Raw genomic sequence first — 18,492 nt, forward strand, 5'->3', positions numbered from 1 at the left:
TCGCCGAACACCGAACCCGTACTTTTACTGAAATGTTCAGGTTCGGGTCCGGGGTCCAAAAATCCTAAAGTTCGGTACGAACCCGAACGTTACAGTACCGGTTCCCTTAACCCTAGTTCTAATGGTAAACTGAGAAATTACCACTGTCCAGTTTGATGCCAATAGCCCACCGATATGTCACAAGTGTCAAAACGTTGGTCATGTGGAGCAGGAATGCAAGCAGTTTAACTAGAGCCTCCAGGGGCAATGGACCAACCCTCAGGGGGAGACTGCTTGGTTCCAAACTTTTCTGCATATATTGGTGAATGTCCTACAATTACTGTCAGAATTAATGGTATGTTCCTGTCTTGCTTTAGTGGACACTGGGTCACAAGTGACTACTATGCAAAGCGTGGTAACACCTCGACGTTGTCGGGGGGACCCAGCGTAGCGTTGGGACTACTCCAAACCTGACCACTGCAGAACGCTCTTGTGGACTTGCAGCAACAGAACGATCTGCAGCTACATCGCTTAATCCACAACGTTCCATCTCGCTGGTACTCAACATCTGTGCGAGCAGTAGAAAGCTACTGACTGCTGTCTGCCCTGTAGCAGCTACAGTGGATATAAAAAGTCTACACACCCCTGTTAAAATATCAGGTTTCTGTACTGCAAATCCCTACAATTGGTGGCTTGGAGCGGGCAAGCGCAGTGAGGCTGGCGTGAACGCAGAAATATTTTTGGTTTGCACACTGTTGTATGTCATTCATCAAACCGGCTAGACTCAAACCGGTGTCACGGGACAAAATGGAGGCTGTTATGAAGGCCCTCGTGGAGGCTAACCTGCAGCAACGCGAAGCTAATAAGCAGCAGCAGGAGACTAACCAGTTGCTGCTACAACACGTAATGGCTTTGCAGACAGCAGGAGCAACCCCAAGCGTACATGATGCCCGGAAAGCAGTCCATGCAGCGATCCCTAAAATGACCCCGCAGACGACGTCGAGACCTACCTGGCGATGTATGAGAAAGTGGCCACCAGGGAAAAGCTGCCCCAAGACCAGTGGGCTGAGGTCGTCGCTCCTTTTCTGACATTAGAGTCCCAGCGGCTGTTTTTTGACTTGCCGGACGATCAAGCAGCTGACTTCCCAAAGATAAAGGGGGAGATTTTGGAAAGACTGGGGGTGAATGTGCTGGTCCGGGCCCAGCGGGTGCATCAGTGGGGGTTTAACCCGGCGGATCCCGTGAGACCCCAGTATTATGACCTGCTCAACCTGTTGCAAAAGTAGCTACAACCTGACGTGCTGAGCCCCACTGCTATGTTTAACTGGTTGTTAGCAGACAGGTTCTGGGGGCTCTGCCACCCCCTCTCCAGCAATGGATTGGCCAGGTCTCTCCAGGTGATGCCCTGGAGATGGTCGACCTGGTGGAGCGCTATGAGGCTACCCGGAACTTTCAGGGGAGTTCTTTTGGGAGGTGGGCAGTCAAATCCCACAACTCTCCACCCCGGACCCGGCAACTGGTGCCCACCAAACCCCCCGGGATGTAACCCCTGTGGACCCCGCTCCAATAATCTGCTGGTGGTGTTGGGAGCCTGGCCATGTTCGAGCGGACTGTCCACGTCAGGGGGAACCCATAGACACGAACTATGGCTTCCGTCAATCATTATATGCCAGGAAACTGTGTGCAGTGGGTGCTCCAGAGTCTCTGAACCACCTGTGCCAGGTTGAGGTGGGAGACACTCCAGCGGAGGCTCTGTTGGACTCAGGAAGTCTGGTGACCCTGGTAAGGGCTTCACTGGTATGCTCCACTGAGTACACCGGCCGTAAGGTTCCGGGTCATGTGTATACATGGGGACTTAAAAGACTATCCTACTGCTATGGTGTCTCTGTCTACGGTTTCCGGCAGGTGGATCCACGAGGTGGCTGTCGCAACCAACCTACACTATGAACTTATAGTAGGGAGAGACTTCCCAGGTTTCACAGCACTGTGGCCTCTTCCGAGAGTGACTGATACGCATGAGACAGATGTAACCCTAGCAGAGTGGCCCAGCTCAGGGGGGAGACCAGAACCCTGGGAACCTGAGTCCGAAGGGCCAGTGGTAGGGGTGACCGCCACTTCAGTGGAAGAGGAGGAGACAACCCCGCTGAGTGTAATAGTGGGGCCTGAGCTGGCAGACCTCAATGTCTCCAGGGATAATTTTGGTACCGCACAACACCGGGATCCAACCTTATCCCGAGCCTGGGAAAATGTACTAATAATAGACAGTGATTTATTAACAGATGCCTAAACAGGCGGTGAAACCTATCTTGACCCAGGTTGAAATTAATACTTCACTTTTATTATTGCAAAAGCTAAAATCTAAATGTGAACAGGTACAATTTTTTATTTTTATTAACAAACCAAAAAAGAAAAGTTAAAAATACAGTCGCCACTCCACTGATGAATATGAACGTTAATCAGTGAGGGGGGCGAGGAGATGTGCACAATCTCCCACCCTGTCACTTTAAATGCAAAGTGCTGCTGTGTCACTGTTTGAAGAGCTATTGCTAACTGAATAAGGTTGTTCATCCAACCATATTAAACAATGGGAACCATGGTACATCAGCCCACTGGAAAATGGCACACTTGTTTGTCACATGTGCTCTCAGACTGACATGGAGCCTGATGGCAGTTAGCAATGCAGACAGGAATTAGCAACAAATCTGATGTCGTATCTAACTAAGGCTCATTGATGAACCTAGCATTGGTGTGAAGTCCAGCCGGACTATCATTAGCTAGTTAGCAGTGGAGTGGAGAACAGCGTTTAAAAACTAAGACTGCCCCCCGACATGTTTCACCAGAATTCTGGTCCTAATCATGAATAATAGACGGTGAACCACAACAACCAGGGGCAGAGTCGGTGTTCCCCCGTTTTGTGGTTCATCAGGATATGTTGTATCGGGTAAATCAGCTGCAAGGTGAATCCGTTGAACAGTTGGTGGTGACCCAGGCTTATAGCAAACTCGTGTTAGAGTAAGCCCACCAGCATGTTCTCGGGGGTCATCTGGGAATTCAGAAAACACAGGATCGGATACTACAACGGTTTTACTGGCCCAGTGTGTTTAAAGAGGTGGACGATTTCTGTAAGTCTTGCTTGACCTGCCAGGCAATTAGCCCCCAGCACCTTTTTCGCAGTCCCTTGCTACCCCTCGCGATCGTCGAGGTACCTTTTGAGCGAATCGCTATGGACCAAGTAGGTTCTGTACCGAAGTCCGCTAGGGGACACCAACACATTTTGGTTGTCCTTGATTACGCTACTCGGTACTCGGAGCCAGTGCCACTGCGACATACATCGGCGAAACTTATAGCTAAAGAGCTAATGGAGATGTTCTCCCGAGTGGGGCTACCTAAAGAGGTCCTTACTGATCAGGGGACCCCTTTTATGTTCAAGGTCATGAGGGAACTCTGAAAGTTGCTGCGTATTAAACAGTTACGGACGTCCGTGTACCATCCACAAACGCACGGACTGGTTGAAAGGTTTAACAAAACTCTAAAAACTGTGTTAAAAAGGGTGGTGACCAAAGATGGAAAGGATTGGGCCCTTCTTCTGCCCTATCTCATGTTCACAATGCGAGAAGTGCCCCAGGCCTCTACTGGGTTCTCGCCCTTCGAATTGCTATATGGCAGACATCCTCGTGGCTTGTTGGACGTAGCCAAAGAGGCGTGGGAACAACAACCCACTCCGCATAAAAGCGTCCTTGAATATGTTACCAAGATGCAACAGCGGATAGAGACCGTTTTGCCTCTTGTCAGGGAACATATGGAGGCCGCACAGCGAGCCCAGAGTAGGATATATAATCGGCAGGCTCGGGTCCGGAACTTTAACCCGGGTGATCGGGTTTTGGTTCTGGTGCCGACCGTGGACAGTAAGTTCCTAGCCAGGTGGCAGGGGCCCTACGAGGTACGTGAAAAAATTGGAGAGGTAAATTACAAGGTACACTAGCCGGGGAGGCGAAAGCCAGAGCAGGTTTACCATGTTAATTTACTGAAACCTTGGAAGGATAGGGAAACCTGTATGGAAGACAGCCCGCAGCCGGGCTTTCTTGGACAAGAGGTTCCGGCTCCTATGTCTGATGCAAGGGAAGCGGTTGCCACAATAAAAATTGCTGACAGCCTCTCCTCTAAACAGGCTCAGGAAACCAGGGAGTTTGTTAGTTGGAACACGGATGTAATCCAACGCACTTCTGTAATCCAACATGACATTGTCACTGAGCCTCAGGCAAAAATCCGGTTAAAGCCATACCGGATACCCGAAGCTCGGCGAAAAGACATCTCGGAGGAAGTGCAGCTCATGTTGTGGCTGGACGTCATTGAGGAGTCTAAAAGTTAGTGGGCTAGTCCTATAGTCTTAATTCCCAAGCCAGACGGGACATAACGATTTTGTAACGATTTTCGGAAATTAAACAAAATATCTAGGTTCGATGCATATTCAATGCCTCGGGTAGATGAACTAATTGAGAAATTACACCAAGCCAGGTATTTTTCTGTTTTGGACCTCACCAAAGGGTACTGGCAGGTACCTTTGACAGAGGCTGCCAAAGAGAAAACTGCCTTCATCACACCAGAGGGGCTGTACCAGTATAAGGTGTTACCCTTTGGCCTGCATGGTGCCTCCGCCACTTTTCAGCGTCTAATGGATATTGTACTTCGTCCACATCGGCGGTACGCCTAGGCTTACCTGGACGATATTATCATTCACAGTACCGACTGGGAAAGTTACCTGCCCAAGGTACAGGCCATAGTGGACTCCCTTCGAAAGGCTAACCCAAAGAAATGTGCGATAGGGTTAGAGGAGACTAAATACCTTGGGTATGTCATTGGGCGCGGAGTCATCAAACCCCAAGTAGACAAAATAGAGGCGATACGGAATTGGCCCCAACCTGCCACCTCTAGACAAGTAAAGTCGTTCCTGGGAATGGTGGGCTATTATATCAGGTTTGCCACCCATTTTGCCGCTTTGGCGGCTCTGTTGACAGGGCTCTTAAAGGGACGGAAGTCCGTGATAGTCCGCTGGAATGACCAGGCGGAAGAGGCTTTCTCCGCTATAAAAGTCGGCCCTGTGTGGGTCCCCGGTTTTGGTGATGCCCGACTTCAAGAGGGAATTTGTGGTACAGACCGATGCCTCCGAAGTAGGCCTCGGTGCGTACTGTCTCAGGAAGTCAACGGGGAGGAGCATCCCGTTGTCTTCCTCAGCCGTAAGCTCACTCCAGCGGAGACCCAATACAGTATAGTGGAGAGAGAGTGCCTGGCCATCAAGTGGGCACTCGAGTCTCTCCGCTATTATCTGTTAGGGAGGAAGTTCCGTCTGGTGACCGACCACTCCCCTCTCAAGTGGATGAGCCAGGCCAAAGAGAGGAATGCTCGGGTCACCAGATGGTTCTTATCTCTACAGAACTTTAAGTTTACAGTAGAACACAGGGCAGGCCGGTTACAAGGAAACGCGGATGCCCTGTCCCAAGTTCACTGTCTGGCGTGTGTTCACCCCCTCAGGGTATGTAGGAAGGCGCAAGGGTCCGTCATTGACGGAAGGTACGTGTCACCGAGGTTCCTGGCCTCGGTGAGATAGGAACCGGTTATTTTGTGTGTCAGCGGCAGCTAGTGCTCGCTGACACTGTTTTTTTTTCTTAGTGTGGCCGATCCGGGCCAGTTCTTATTGAGAGCAGCCAAAGAGCAGGGTGGGTGGCTGTTCCCCATGTTCCAGCCCAGGTTTTGGGCTGGCGTTTAAAAACCCAACCAGCAGCTGAGCTGGTTGTGGAATGAACCTCCAGGTTATAGTGGAGCCATGTGTTTTGGGAGCTGAGGAGTACCGCCATACTGCGGGGCTGAGAGCTGCATGAGATCTGCCAGCTGGAAGCCAGGCGCCCTAAAGCCTGCTGTGGACTACCAGGTGACGTGTTTTTGAGTTCTGTGGACTTTTGATGTGTGAATTAACACGAGGATTCCTGCGGTGTGAATTAACCCCAGGGCCCTGCCAAGTATTGTGTTTCTTTTTTGCCTTCTTGTTTTAATAAACACTGACTCATCATCAAGTGGAGAAAATATGGCACAACATTGACATTACCAAGAACTGGACGTCCCCTCCAAAATTGATGAAAAGACGAGAAGAAAACTGGTCTGGGAGGCTACCAAGAGGCCTACAGCAACATTAAAGGAGCTGCAGGAATATCTGGCAAGTACTGGCTGTGTGGGACAACAATCTCCCATATTCTTCATATGTCTGGCCTATGGGGTAGAGTGGCAGGACGAAAACCTTTTCTTACGAAGAAAAACATCCAAGCCAGGCTCCATTTTGCAAAAACACATCTGAAGACTCCCAAAAGCATGTGGGAAAAGGTGTTATGGTCTGATGAAACCAAGGTTGAACTTTTTGGCCATAATTCCAAAAGATATTGTCACGAGTTGGAGGTCCCAGGAGAGACCACCGCGTCGTCAAGCAATAACCAAACAGGAATCAGGTACAGACACACAAGAGTTTATTGCACAAACAAAAAACAGGGAAGGCAGCACAGACAAAACATGAGCTCTATGTACCGTCAGCACAGTGGGAGAAAACCCCCACTGCGCCACTGTCTAGTAATACTCCAGAGGGGCGTGACTAAGCAACTCCTGGTATTCACTAGGGCCCCAGATGGTAGGGTTAGACTTTGCAGCAGGAAGTTGCCAGGGTCCACTCTGGAGCATGAACTAGACAGTGACAGCAGGAACGAATGGACAACAGGTACCAGAAGGTACCGACGGCACATAGGCATACATAACAGACAGGCAAATACAAACAGGGCAACTAATAGCACAAGCACGAGTACATAGCAAGGAAACAGGAGTGACAATGAGCAGAGAAGGACTAGCTCCACCAGTGGTATACTGCGTGGCCTTGCGCATAGCACTCTGCAGCTAGGCGCGCTGCAGCAAGGGCTTGCTGAACAGAGACATATGAATACACACAAGGTAACTAAAAATACAAGCAGGAGTTCACGCAAGGGAGCAGGAGTGGCAATTAGCAGAGAAGGACTTACTCCACCAGTAGTAAACTGCATGGCCTTGTGCATACCACTCTGCTGCAAAGAAAGGTGCAGCAAGGGCTTGCTGAACAGAGACATATGAATACACACAAGGTAAATAAAACATAACTGGCAGAACAGATAACAGAAAGACAGGAAAGAGGACGGGAGAGAGGACGTCAATGAACAAGTAGGAAACCCACAGAGCACAGACAGACACGGATCCCATGGGTCAGCAGCATGGGAGAGTGAGTACCAACAGGAGCAGGACAAGACAACACACACCAGGAGAGCTGACACAGAACTGAGGAAACCTCAGCCTTATATACAGGTTCCATGGGTGCAGCAGAGAGGCCACACCCATGGAGCAGACAGAGAGGATTAACTCCTAATAGGAACACAGGGGAGTTAACCCATACAGAACCACAAATAACACACAGAAACAAAACTTCAGCGAGGAGCGCCGAACGAGCAAGGACGGAAGGTCACAGCCAGAGATAGTGGCTGTGACAGATATGTTTGGTGCAAAAACAACACTGCACATCACCAAAAGAACACCATACCCACAGTGAAGCATGGTGGTGGCAGCATCATGCTTTGGGGCTGTTTTTCTTCAGCTGGAACTGGGGCCTAAGTTAAGCTAGAGGGAATTATGAACAGTTCCAAATACTAGTCAATATTGGCACAAAACCTTCAGGCTTCTGTTAGAAAGCTGAACATGAAGAGCCCACACCTAAATCCGATTGAAAATCTGTGGGGTGATCTGAAGAGGGCTGTGCACAGGAGATGCCCTCTGTTGTGGAAAAATATCTGCCTTGTCGGTATACTCATACCGTATACTGACAATAGCCGTAGCAATGTCTCGCAGATAATCGCAAACCTATAAGAACCAGTAGAATGATCTTTATTAGATAGTGATCACTTTTGAGCAGTATTGAATGAGGTCCATGCTGACAGTGATGGGGGGTGGGCGGCCACCTGGCTGGTCAGACAATGGACATGACTCATCCTTCCTTATACAGGGGTGGGGTGTGTGCATTGTCTGTCCAGCCACATTGATTGCCCCTCCCTGTCCTTTGATATGTCATCACTTCCTGTATGTTATCACTTCCTGTATCCTTGTCTTGGGCCAGCCCCTTTTACACCTTTTGTGAGTAAATAAAAGTACAGGCTGGGCAGGGAGAAGGAGGAGTTGCTCAGAATTTTCAATCAAGATGGTAGCACCTGGGTCTGTCTCTGACTGCGGCTGAGGGAAAAGGGGATTTACCTTTTTCCTTACACAAACTTTGATGAGAGCAGATTACAACTATTAATATTTCTACAACAGTTTGGCGAGCTCAGTAAGGAGATAATTTTTTCCCCGTTGTCAGCAGAACTTAAAGGAGACACAGCTTAGTTTGCAAAAAGCAAAAAAGGCCAGCATAAGGTAATATCCTTTTCCTTACTCTAATTTTTGAGAAAGTTTTGCTCTTTGTGAACTGAAATCTGTGTACTCCAATCTGCTGACATCAGAAAGAAATCTATTTAAATAACCTTTTGGTGTATGTGGTTGTTGTCTGCTGCGTCAAGGGGTGTAAGGATAAGGTAAGAGTTTTTCCCTTGTGTAGTTTTTGGTGGATCTGAGTTGATTGTACAGAGATTGTATGATTAGCAGTAGGGATCGACCGATATTGATTTTTTAGGGCCGATACCGACAATTTATGAACTTTCAGGCCGATAGCCGATAATTTATACCGATATTCTGGGTATTTTTATTTTTGCGAAAAATTTTTTTTTCCTACACAGATCTGCTGAAAATGTATATGTTTATTGTTAACGTGTATTTTTATTTTTTTTGTAAATCTTTTTCATTTATACTTAATATTTTTATTTTTTTTTTACTAACTTTTAGCCCCCTTAGGGACTAGAACCCTTGTCCTATTCACCCTGATAGAGCTCTATCGGGGTGAATAGGAGCTCACACTGTCCCTGCTGCTCTGTGCTCTATGCACACAGCAGCATGGAGCTGAACATGGCAGTCAGGGCTTCAATAGCGTCCTGGCTGCCATGGTAACCGATCGGAGCCCCAGGATTACACAGCTGGGGCTCCGATCGGAGGAGCAAGGGAGAGGGGATCCTGTGGCCACTGCCACCAATGATTAATACTGGGGGGGGCTTGGGTGGGGGGGCGCACTGCACCGCCAACGTTTTTACTATTGGGATTGGGATGGGGGTGGGGGGTGCACTGCGCCACCAATGTTTTTACTATGGGGATGGGGGTGGGGGGGCGCACTGCGCCACCAATGATTAATACTGGGGGGCTTGGGGGGGGGCGCACTGCGCCACCAATAAAGATAAGTCTTTCATTAATTCATATACAGGAGGCGGGAGCTGGCTGCACAATCACATAGCCGGCTCCCGACCTCTCTGAGCGGTAGCTGCGATCCGCGGCACCTAAGGGGTTAACTACCGCGGACCGCAGCTACCGTTCAGAGAGGTCGGGAGCCGGCTATGTGATTCTGCAGCCAGCTCCCGCCTCCTGTATATGAATTAGTGAAAGACTTATCTTCATTGGTGGAGCGGTGGCCACAGCCCGCCCCTCCTCTTGTCCTCTCTCCTCTAATTGGCGGCAGCAGCAGCACAGGGGGAGGGAGACACTGCTTCCTTCTCCCCTGTGCTGCGGAGGGAACACAGAGAGCGCTGAGAGCAGCGCGTTCTGTGTTCCCAATATGTTATCGGTATATATCGGCAAAATAGATGCCGATACCGATAACGGTCAAAATCCTCAATATCGGCCGATAATATCGGTAAAACCAATAATCGGTCGATCCCTAATGAGCAGTACAGGGTATTGTGTTTTTTTTGTAACTTCTTAACTTTTATGTTACTGTGATTTTGTAAGAGGCGATTTTATAGAGGTTTATAGAGGCAGCAATTGGTTTTAGTGTTTGTACATTAGAGACAGCATTTAGAGAGTATTTTTATATTGTTAACCTGTAAATCACCCACAGAGTGGAGGTTTTTCTCTGGTTTCGGGGGTAGGGAACAGGGTTCCTATTGCTGGATATTGTAGACACTATCTTGATTTCCTTTGTGTGATGACCATGTGCTTGTCGGCCATCTTTATGACCATGTGCTTGTCGGCCATCTTTAAGTTTATGTTGGCCATCTTAGTTAGTTTACTATGGAAAGCGATCTGATTGTTTTTGCCTGAAATGTTAGTTTTGTCGAATAGTTATCTTGTCTTTTTGTAACCTTTCTATGTACAGTTTGATTTTGTTTTGATAAGTTTTGTGCGGGATATCAGTTGAGTGTTCGGTTATGGTATACCTCAGTGATCAGTATGATACAGGAATCATTGTGTGAGCATTAGTGGCAGTTTAGTGGTGAAATCGTCCTATAGTTGATGATTCTGCTTAATGTTTGTATATCTGTGGCTGTTACACTGAATTGTAGACTTGTTTGGCATAATTAATACGGGTACTACAGTGTAGAAAGGTTCTGTGCCAAAAGTATTGGGACAACTCCTAGAAATTGGTATTAGTGTTTTGTTTTTTGTAGCAACCATTGTGGTGTTTGTTTTTTCTTGTGCAATGGAAAGTATTTTTAAAGAAGTAGCAAAGTTGAAGGACACGGCGGCCATTCTTCAGGCTATGCAGGGATCTACTGATCCATGGCTGCAGGCTCAGAATTGTGTAGCAAACCTGATCGGTACCAAAAAATGGCGCAAAAGAAAAGGCAAGTATGCTCTGATTTTTGCTGCTGGGTGGATAGCGGATAAATATCAGGAGTCTTGTAGGCTGAAGCTGAGTTTGGAAGGAGAAGTGGAAGATTTAAAAGTGGAAATTGTTAAATTGAGAACTCTTGTCCAGCAGGCAGCTGAAGCTAGCGCTAATTATGAATGTACTGTGAGATGTAATACTGAGCTGCGCAAGGAAAATGAATGTTTATCTGAAAGCCTGACGCATGCACAGGGTGCTGTAAGGGAATTGCCAGAGTTATTGAAACAACCGTTGGAGAGTAATGTGTCTGGGGTTAGAGGCAATGTATGGGCTGTAAGCATGGATAAGTCTGAGGACTGTGGTTTAGATAGAGGAACCGACTCAGGAATGGAGATGGACAATGCGTCTGACCCTGGAGTTGGAAGTATTAACACAAGGCCAGAAGATTCCTCAGATGAGTCCGTGGTAAGTGGACTCAATACAGATAGTAGTGTGGGATCTAGTCATGCTAGGATGGTTAATGTTGTGTGCCAAGCCAAATCGCCATGTGCCCAGACAAGGTATTGTGCAGGGAGGCGAGCTATCCTTTGTTTTGCATGCAGGGAATACGGGCACATTGCACGATATTGTGATGTTGCTAATGGCAACAGACACAGGTATGTTAAGTACCCCAGAACCACACCTAGAAGTGAAGTGGTTTATTCAGCAAGGTGGAGTAATGGTCCGAGACATGCTTCTTTGCAAAGGCAGAAGAGAACCCAGGGACAGCCAAGGTCTTTGAAAAAACGGTTTTAGGACCTTGTAATGTTAAATCCTGCTTCTCTGGTAAAATGAATCTGAAGCTGTTTGGGGCTGGGCAAATTAACATTTCAATGACTGGGTGGGTAGAAATTCTCCTGTACGGTTTCAGGGGAACCCTCCAAGACATTGATTTGTTAATTCAGTCCTATACAATTGTATGTGTTCCTAAGGCCTCATGCACACGACCGTATTTTTTTGCGGTCCGCAAAACGGGGTTCCGTTTTCCCGTGACCGTTTTTTCGTTCCTTGATTTTTGGAGGATCCACGGACATGAAAAAAAAGTCGTTTTGGTGTCCGCCTGGCCGTGCGGAGCCAAACGTATCCGTCCTGAATTACAATGCAAGTCAATGGGGACGGATCCGTTTGACGTTGACACAATATGGTGCCATTTCAAACGGATCCGTCCCCATTGACTTTCAATGTAAAGTCTGGAGTCCCTTTTATACCATCGGATCGGAGTTTTCTCCAATCCGATGGTATATTTTAACTTGAAGCGTCCCCATCACCATGGGAACGCCTCTATGTTAAAATATACTGTCGGATATGAGTTAGATCGTGAAACCTCATTTCCGACAGTATATTCTAACACAGAGGCGTTCCCATGGTGATGGGGACGCTTCTAGTTAGAATATACTACAAACTGTGTACATGACTGCCCCCTGCTGCCTAGCAGCATCCGATCTCTTACAGGGGGCCGTGATCAGCACAATTAACCCCTCAGGTGCCGCACCTGAAGGGGTTAATTGTACTATCATATCCCCCTGTAAGAGATCAGGGCTGCCAGGCAGCAGGGGGCAGACCCCCCCTCCCCAGTTTGAATATCATTGGTGGCCAGTCCGGCCCCCCCCCCCCCTTCCTCCCTCTATTGTAATAATTCGTTGGTGGCACAGTGTGCCCCCCCCCCCCCCCCCCGCTCCCCCCTTCCTCCCTCTATTGTAATAATTCGTTGGTGGCACAGTGTGCGCCCCCCCCTTCCTTCCTCTATTGTAATAAATCGTTGGTGGCACAGTGTGTGCCCCCCCCCTCCCTCCCTCTATTGTAATAATTCGTTGGTGGCACAGTGTGCGCCCCCCATTGGCCCCCCTCCCTCTATAGCATTAACAACATTGGTGGCCAGTGTGCGGCCTCCCATCTCCCCCCCCCCCCCGATCATTGGTGGCAGCGGGTTACTAGCAATAGTACAATAGTAAAAGATTCATACTTACCTGGGAGCTGCGATGTTCGTGTCTGGCCGAGAGCTCCTCCTACTGGTAAGTGACGGTTCATTTAGCAATGCGCCGCACAGACCTGTCACTTACCAGTAGGTGGAGCTCCCGGCCGGACACGAACATCGCAGCAGCAGGTAAGTATGAATCTTCTACTATTGTACTATTGCTAAGTAACCATGGCAACCAGGACTGTAGTAGCGTCCTGGTTGCCATGGTTACCGATCGGAGCCCCAGCGATTAAACTGGGACTCCGATCGGAACTCCGCTGCCACCAATGATGGGGGGGGGGGGAGATGGGAGGCCGCACACTGGCCACCAATGTTGTTAATGCTATAGAGGGAGGGGGGGCCGATGGGGGGCGCACACAAAACGAATTATTACAATAGAGGGAGGGGGGAGCCGCACTGGCCACCAACCTATTATTACAATAGAGGGGGGGGGCGCACTGGCCACCAATGATATTCAACCTGGGGAGGGGGGGGGTCTGCCCCCTGCTGCCTGGCAGCCCTGATCTCTTACAGGGGGCCGTGATCAGCACAATTAACCCCTTCAGGTGCCGCACCTGAAGGGGTTAATTGTGCTGATCACGGCCCCCTGTAAGAGATCGGGTGCTGCCAGGCAGCAGGGGGCAGTCTTGTACACAGTTTGTAGTGTATTCTAACTAGAAGCGTCCCCATCACCATGGGAACGCTTCTGTGTTAGAATATACTGTCGGTTCTGAGTTTTCACGAAGTGAAAACTCAGCTTTGAAAAAGCTTTTATGCAGACGGATCTTCGGATCCGTCTGTATAAAAACTAACCTACGGCCACGGATCACGGACACGGATGCCAATCTTGTGTGCATCCGTGTTCTTTCACGGACCCATTGACTTGAATGGGTCTGTGAACCGTTGGCCGTGAAAAAAATAGGACAGGTCATATTTTTTTCACGGCCAGGAAACACGGATCACGGATGCGGCTGCAAAACGGTGCATTTTCCGTTTTTTCCACGGACCCATTGAAAGTCAATGGGTCCGCGAAAAAAAACGGAAAACGGCACAACGGCCACGGGTGCACACAACGGTCGTGTGCATGAGGCCTAAGGGTTTAGGTTTTGTATTTGAGTTTTGGGTTTTAAGTTAAAATTAACTTTTTACTGAATCTCAATGTATATAACAGGACTGTAGTTTACTATGTTTGTTTTTCTCTCCTGTTTACAGGTCTTCTACTAATCCATTTTTATTTTTTTTAGGTTTGTATTGAAGTTTCTTTCAGTTTTTCCTTATTTCTATTATAAATTTTTTTCCATTTTCATATTTTGGCATCTTTTTCAGTTTCATTTTCAGTTATTTTTGTATATTTTTGTTTGGGTATTTCTTTCATTTTTATTTTTTAGGTTTTTATTGAAGTTTCTTTCAGTTTTTCCTTATTTACCAACCCATTTTTATTTTTAGTCTATTATTATTTTTTTCCTTTTTCATATTTTGGCGCTTTTCTCTTTTTCTTTCTTTTTCTCTTTCTAGCCCTCTCTCTTCTCTGTAGATTTGGTTAGGAGTACTGGGGGTCTCATGATATTGTGTGGGAACTACTGTCTGAATTCAAGGGTTGCTGCTGAGTGAGAGGTTTTTGATCATTCACTGCAAAAAGGGCTTCGTGTGCTGTTCAGCTTGACTATATAGAATCATATCGGCAAAGGAAAGTGAGTTGATGATCTTTTTTCAAGGAGACAAGGTGATATATATCACCCGGGCATACCAATAGCTGTGTGAGTAACCCCATTCCCCACAGGAGTACTGTGTGTTTGTTTCCTGTGCACCCCTCGTCCCCACAGAAGGTACTGTGTGTTCTCTGTGCACCCCTCGTCCCCACAGAAGGTACTGTGTGTTCTCTGTGCACCCCTTGTCCCCACAGAAGGTACTGTGTGTTCTCTGTGCACCCCTCATCCCCACAGAAGGTCCTGTGTGTTCTCTGTGCACCCCTTTTTCCACTCCAGGTCAATTGGAAGCCCTATCCTGTGGTCAGGTCACTATTCAGAGCCAAAACCGAGGCTGGTATATCTCATTAGTTGACTCAGAGGGCTGCCGTGTGTTGGCGAGAGCCCTTTTCCTCACACTGATTACTCCTTTTGCTGAGGTCTAACTAGGGTGAACGGAGTCCGTGTGTCGGTGCCAGAAACCCTAGGGCAACTCAGAGGCGAACGAAGGGGAGTAGCAGCCGTCCAGGCGTTTGTCGCGGGACACTGGAGGTGGACGCACCTACTTTTAGAAGGCTAAAGCATGGGTTTAGGGAAATCTAGGGAACAGAAGGGTACCACTTCTGACTATAGGACAGCCAAGAAGCACATGAAATCCATCTATGGAGGAGGAGTTGTTAAGCCCCTCAAAGATTGGCACCAATGGACTGTAGGTTCAGAGTGGACCATCCCCAAAGAAGGGACCTTTGATGTCTGGATTTGGGAAAAGTTTGTCCGTAAATTCCCCACTAGACTCCAAAGCCATGGTTCCCTCCAGAAAGCAGAACTGTGGCTGCACGAATCCATTGATCTCCAGCAACAGGGCATTCAAAAGTCCCAGACAGTGCGAACTAACACTGTCATGTACTCCTGTCCCGCTAAGACTGCAGAGTCCAAGAGAAGCGCTTTTCTCTTTCTCTATCTCTCTCTCATCCCTCCGTCATCTCTCCATCTAACCTTGAGCCGATGCACCATGTTTAATCCAGCTTCTCTTCGTCCTGGTTTTAAGGACGATGAGAAGGGGAAAAGTGGTGCCGAAAACAACGATCTTCAAACTTTCTAACCTCTCAAATGTCAAACAATTTCTAACCTAGTAGGGAATTACGCTAAGGACCATCACGAGTGCCTTTTTTTTGATGGTACTTGGGTCAGATTTTTGCAAAGAAGGTAAAAATCACGGCCGATCCATGGACTGAATGTTCCACTGTAACCCTTTTATTCCATCAGGTATGCCATCAGGCAGCCCCACGGGTTATCACCCGATGTCCACCACCGGGTTCAGGAGTTTCTCCCGGACCCAGACTCAATAACCAGTGTTCATTCTAGTCAACCAGGGGATTGGGTCGTGCTAAAGAAACATCCGAGGACGGGACTAGAGCCGAGATATCTTGGGCCATTCCAGGTGCTGCTGATGACGCCAACCTCTCTGAAGTTTGAGGGACAAGACAACTGGATCCACACCGGTCACTGCAAGAAGCTGCTCAACTAAGTCAAAGAATGCAGAGTATCACTTTTGTTTATTTGTTACAAGGAGGCATTTGTTGATAGCACATAACGATACATTCCGAGAGGGTAATATTAATATTAGCTCTGGCTCCTGCTTGTTAATCCTGTATGGGTGTCCGGGCAGCTAGGCGACCCGTAGATGTGGGATCCTCCAGTTGTGAGGAAGGTATATGGTTATGCCTGGCTAGCAGACACCATTGACAAGGGCCAGGCCCATACTGACAGGAGCAGGACAGAGGCGGAGCTATGACTAGTGAGGGTCAGAATCCTTTTTAAAGCTTTGGGAGGTCTTGGGGCTCACTGGTTTTCAATTGGATCCGGGCGAAAGGAAATAGGACATGTACTTATGTTTTTTGTTTCCATTCCTTCTATACGCCGGAGTGAGATGTTCCTGATGTCTAATCGACTGAGTTACTGAAGCCCGAACAGACAAGACGCCCTGAAGACCAAACCATGGACCAGATGCAGAGGATCCCAAACCAGCCGGCGACCAACGCGAAACGCAACCTCCTAAGTCACCTCCCGAAGAAAAGAAGCTACGTGACAAGATTGACTTTCTGTTTTCCATCATCTGTTTGGTTTTACAAGACAGTTTTTTTCAAAGATCGAAATCTGTCGAGGGACATTGGGGAGCATATGACAAAGAGGAGGGACTGTTGTGGAAATTTTATTATGCGGACATTTTACTTTAGGATGTGTGTGTGTGTTTTTATAGATTGTCATCTGTCTCCCTGTGTCGGATTTAGCCAAAGAGCGCTCTAGCAGAAGGTACTTTGGCTGAATCGGGACCAGTGGTAAAACCGTCAGTATGAAAACCTTCTCATGGGCTTGGAGACGTTTCTCAGTGTGTGGGGGGGCGTTTGCCATTTTGTGAGCACCAAGTGCAATGCACTGGGCTTCTTCCCTTCAGATGTCTATACACATTAGAGAAGAGAAGTCTGCATAATGAGAGATACATATTATACCTCTGCTGCAGCTTTGCTATCCCTTTCTGGATACATATCTGCTTTTAAGACATGCATATCTGCCTTGTCGGTATACTCGTACCGTATACTGACAATAGCCGTAGCAATGTCTCGCAGATAATCGCAAACCTATAAGAACCAGTAGAATGATCTTTATTAGATACTGATTACTTTTGAGCAGTATTGAATGAGGTCCATGCTGACAGTGATGGGGGGTAGGCGGCCATCTGGCTGGTCAGACAATAGACATGAATCATCCTTCCTTATACAGGGGTGGGGTCTGTGCATTGTCTGTCCAGCCACATTGATTGCCCCTCCCTGTCCTTTGATATGTCATCACTTCCTGTATGTTATCGATTCCTGTATCCTTGTCTTGGGCCAGCCCCTTTTACACCTTTTGTGAGTAAATAAAAAGTACAGGCTGGGCAGGGAGAAGGAGGAGTTGCTCAGAATTTTCAATCAAGATGGTAGCACCTGGGTCTGTCTCTGACTGCGGCTGAGGGAAAAGGGGATTTACCTTTTTCTTTACACAAACTTTGATGAGAGCAGATTACAACTATTTATATTTCTACAACACCTCGCATTCTGACAGATTTGGAGTGTTTTTGCAAAGAAGAGTGGGCAAATCTTGCCAAGTCAAAATGTGCCATGCTGATAGACTCATACCCAAAAAGACTGAGTGCTGTAATAAAATCAAAAGGTGCTTTAACAAAGCATTAGTTTAAAGGTGTGCAACCATATTATTTTATTTTTATATTTTTTCTTCCCTCTACCAAAAAGATTTCAGTTTGTTTTTCCATTGAGTTGTACAGTTTATAGGTCACATTAAAGGTGGAAAAAGTTCTGAAATGATTTATCTTTTTCTAATTTTTTTACCAGGGGTGTGTAGATTTTTTATATCCATTGTATATAGACCATAGACACAATGAACAGGCGTTGACCCCATTGACTTCTATGGAAGAGTTTTCTAGGCATGCTCTGTGACCTGTTCAGAGGTCAGAAGGTAGCTGATAAGCTGTGATATTACATATTGTGAATCGTGGATCCTCTGTTAGCTATACAGATAACTTGTCGTTGGAAAGGAGCATTTAGACGCGCCGAGGATCAGCCAGTTGTCGGAAGGAACCATTCCTTCCTGACAGTTGGTTGCTTGTTAAGAGGAGGTGAAGCACTGCATTTACATGCAGTGATCCCTCCACAGTATGAGGATGAGTGATTGCTATTGTGATCACTCATCCTCATACATCTGCATTGTTTCTGGGCAGAAGATCGCTGTTTAGACAGCACGATCTGCAGCCCAGAAACTAACGTAGGTGCCCACACAAACGACAGTTTAACCTGATGAACGAGCGTTTCACTCGTTCATTCGGTTATCTGCTGCACCTTTAGATGGACAGATTATTGGAAAGAGCATTCGCAGGATAATCTGCCCGAAATAGCTGCTGAAAAGTTACCTGTACAGAACAGGAAATCATGAACTATTAGGCCCTGTAGCCAGTTTGAAACTTGCAGGATTATATATATATATTTTTTTTAAATGGTGGCATGGAAAATGTAAAATAATCACCACAAATTAAAAAAAAA

General features: G+C 47.4%; 1 long non-coding RNA gene across 1 annotated transcript; it reads right to left on the minus strand.

Moving 5' to 3' along the window:
• Positions 1–497: 497 nt before the first annotated feature.
• Positions 498–17,957, minus strand: LOC120979743. Its single transcript, XR_005774376.1, has 3 exons — positions 17,824–17,957; positions 12,034–12,035; positions 498–509 (listed from the first exon to the last, which is right to left on the minus strand). It is a non-coding gene; the product is annotated as an uncharacterized LOC120979743 (long non-coding RNA).
• Positions 17,958–18,492: the final 535 nt, after the last annotated feature.

This window comes from Bufo bufo, chromosome 9, assembly GCF_905171765.1.
Source record: "Bufo bufo chromosome 9, aBufBuf1.1, whole genome shotgun sequence".
In the NCBI taxonomy this organism is placed as follows: domain Eukaryota; kingdom Metazoa; phylum Chordata; class Amphibia; order Anura; family Bufonidae; genus Bufo; species Bufo bufo.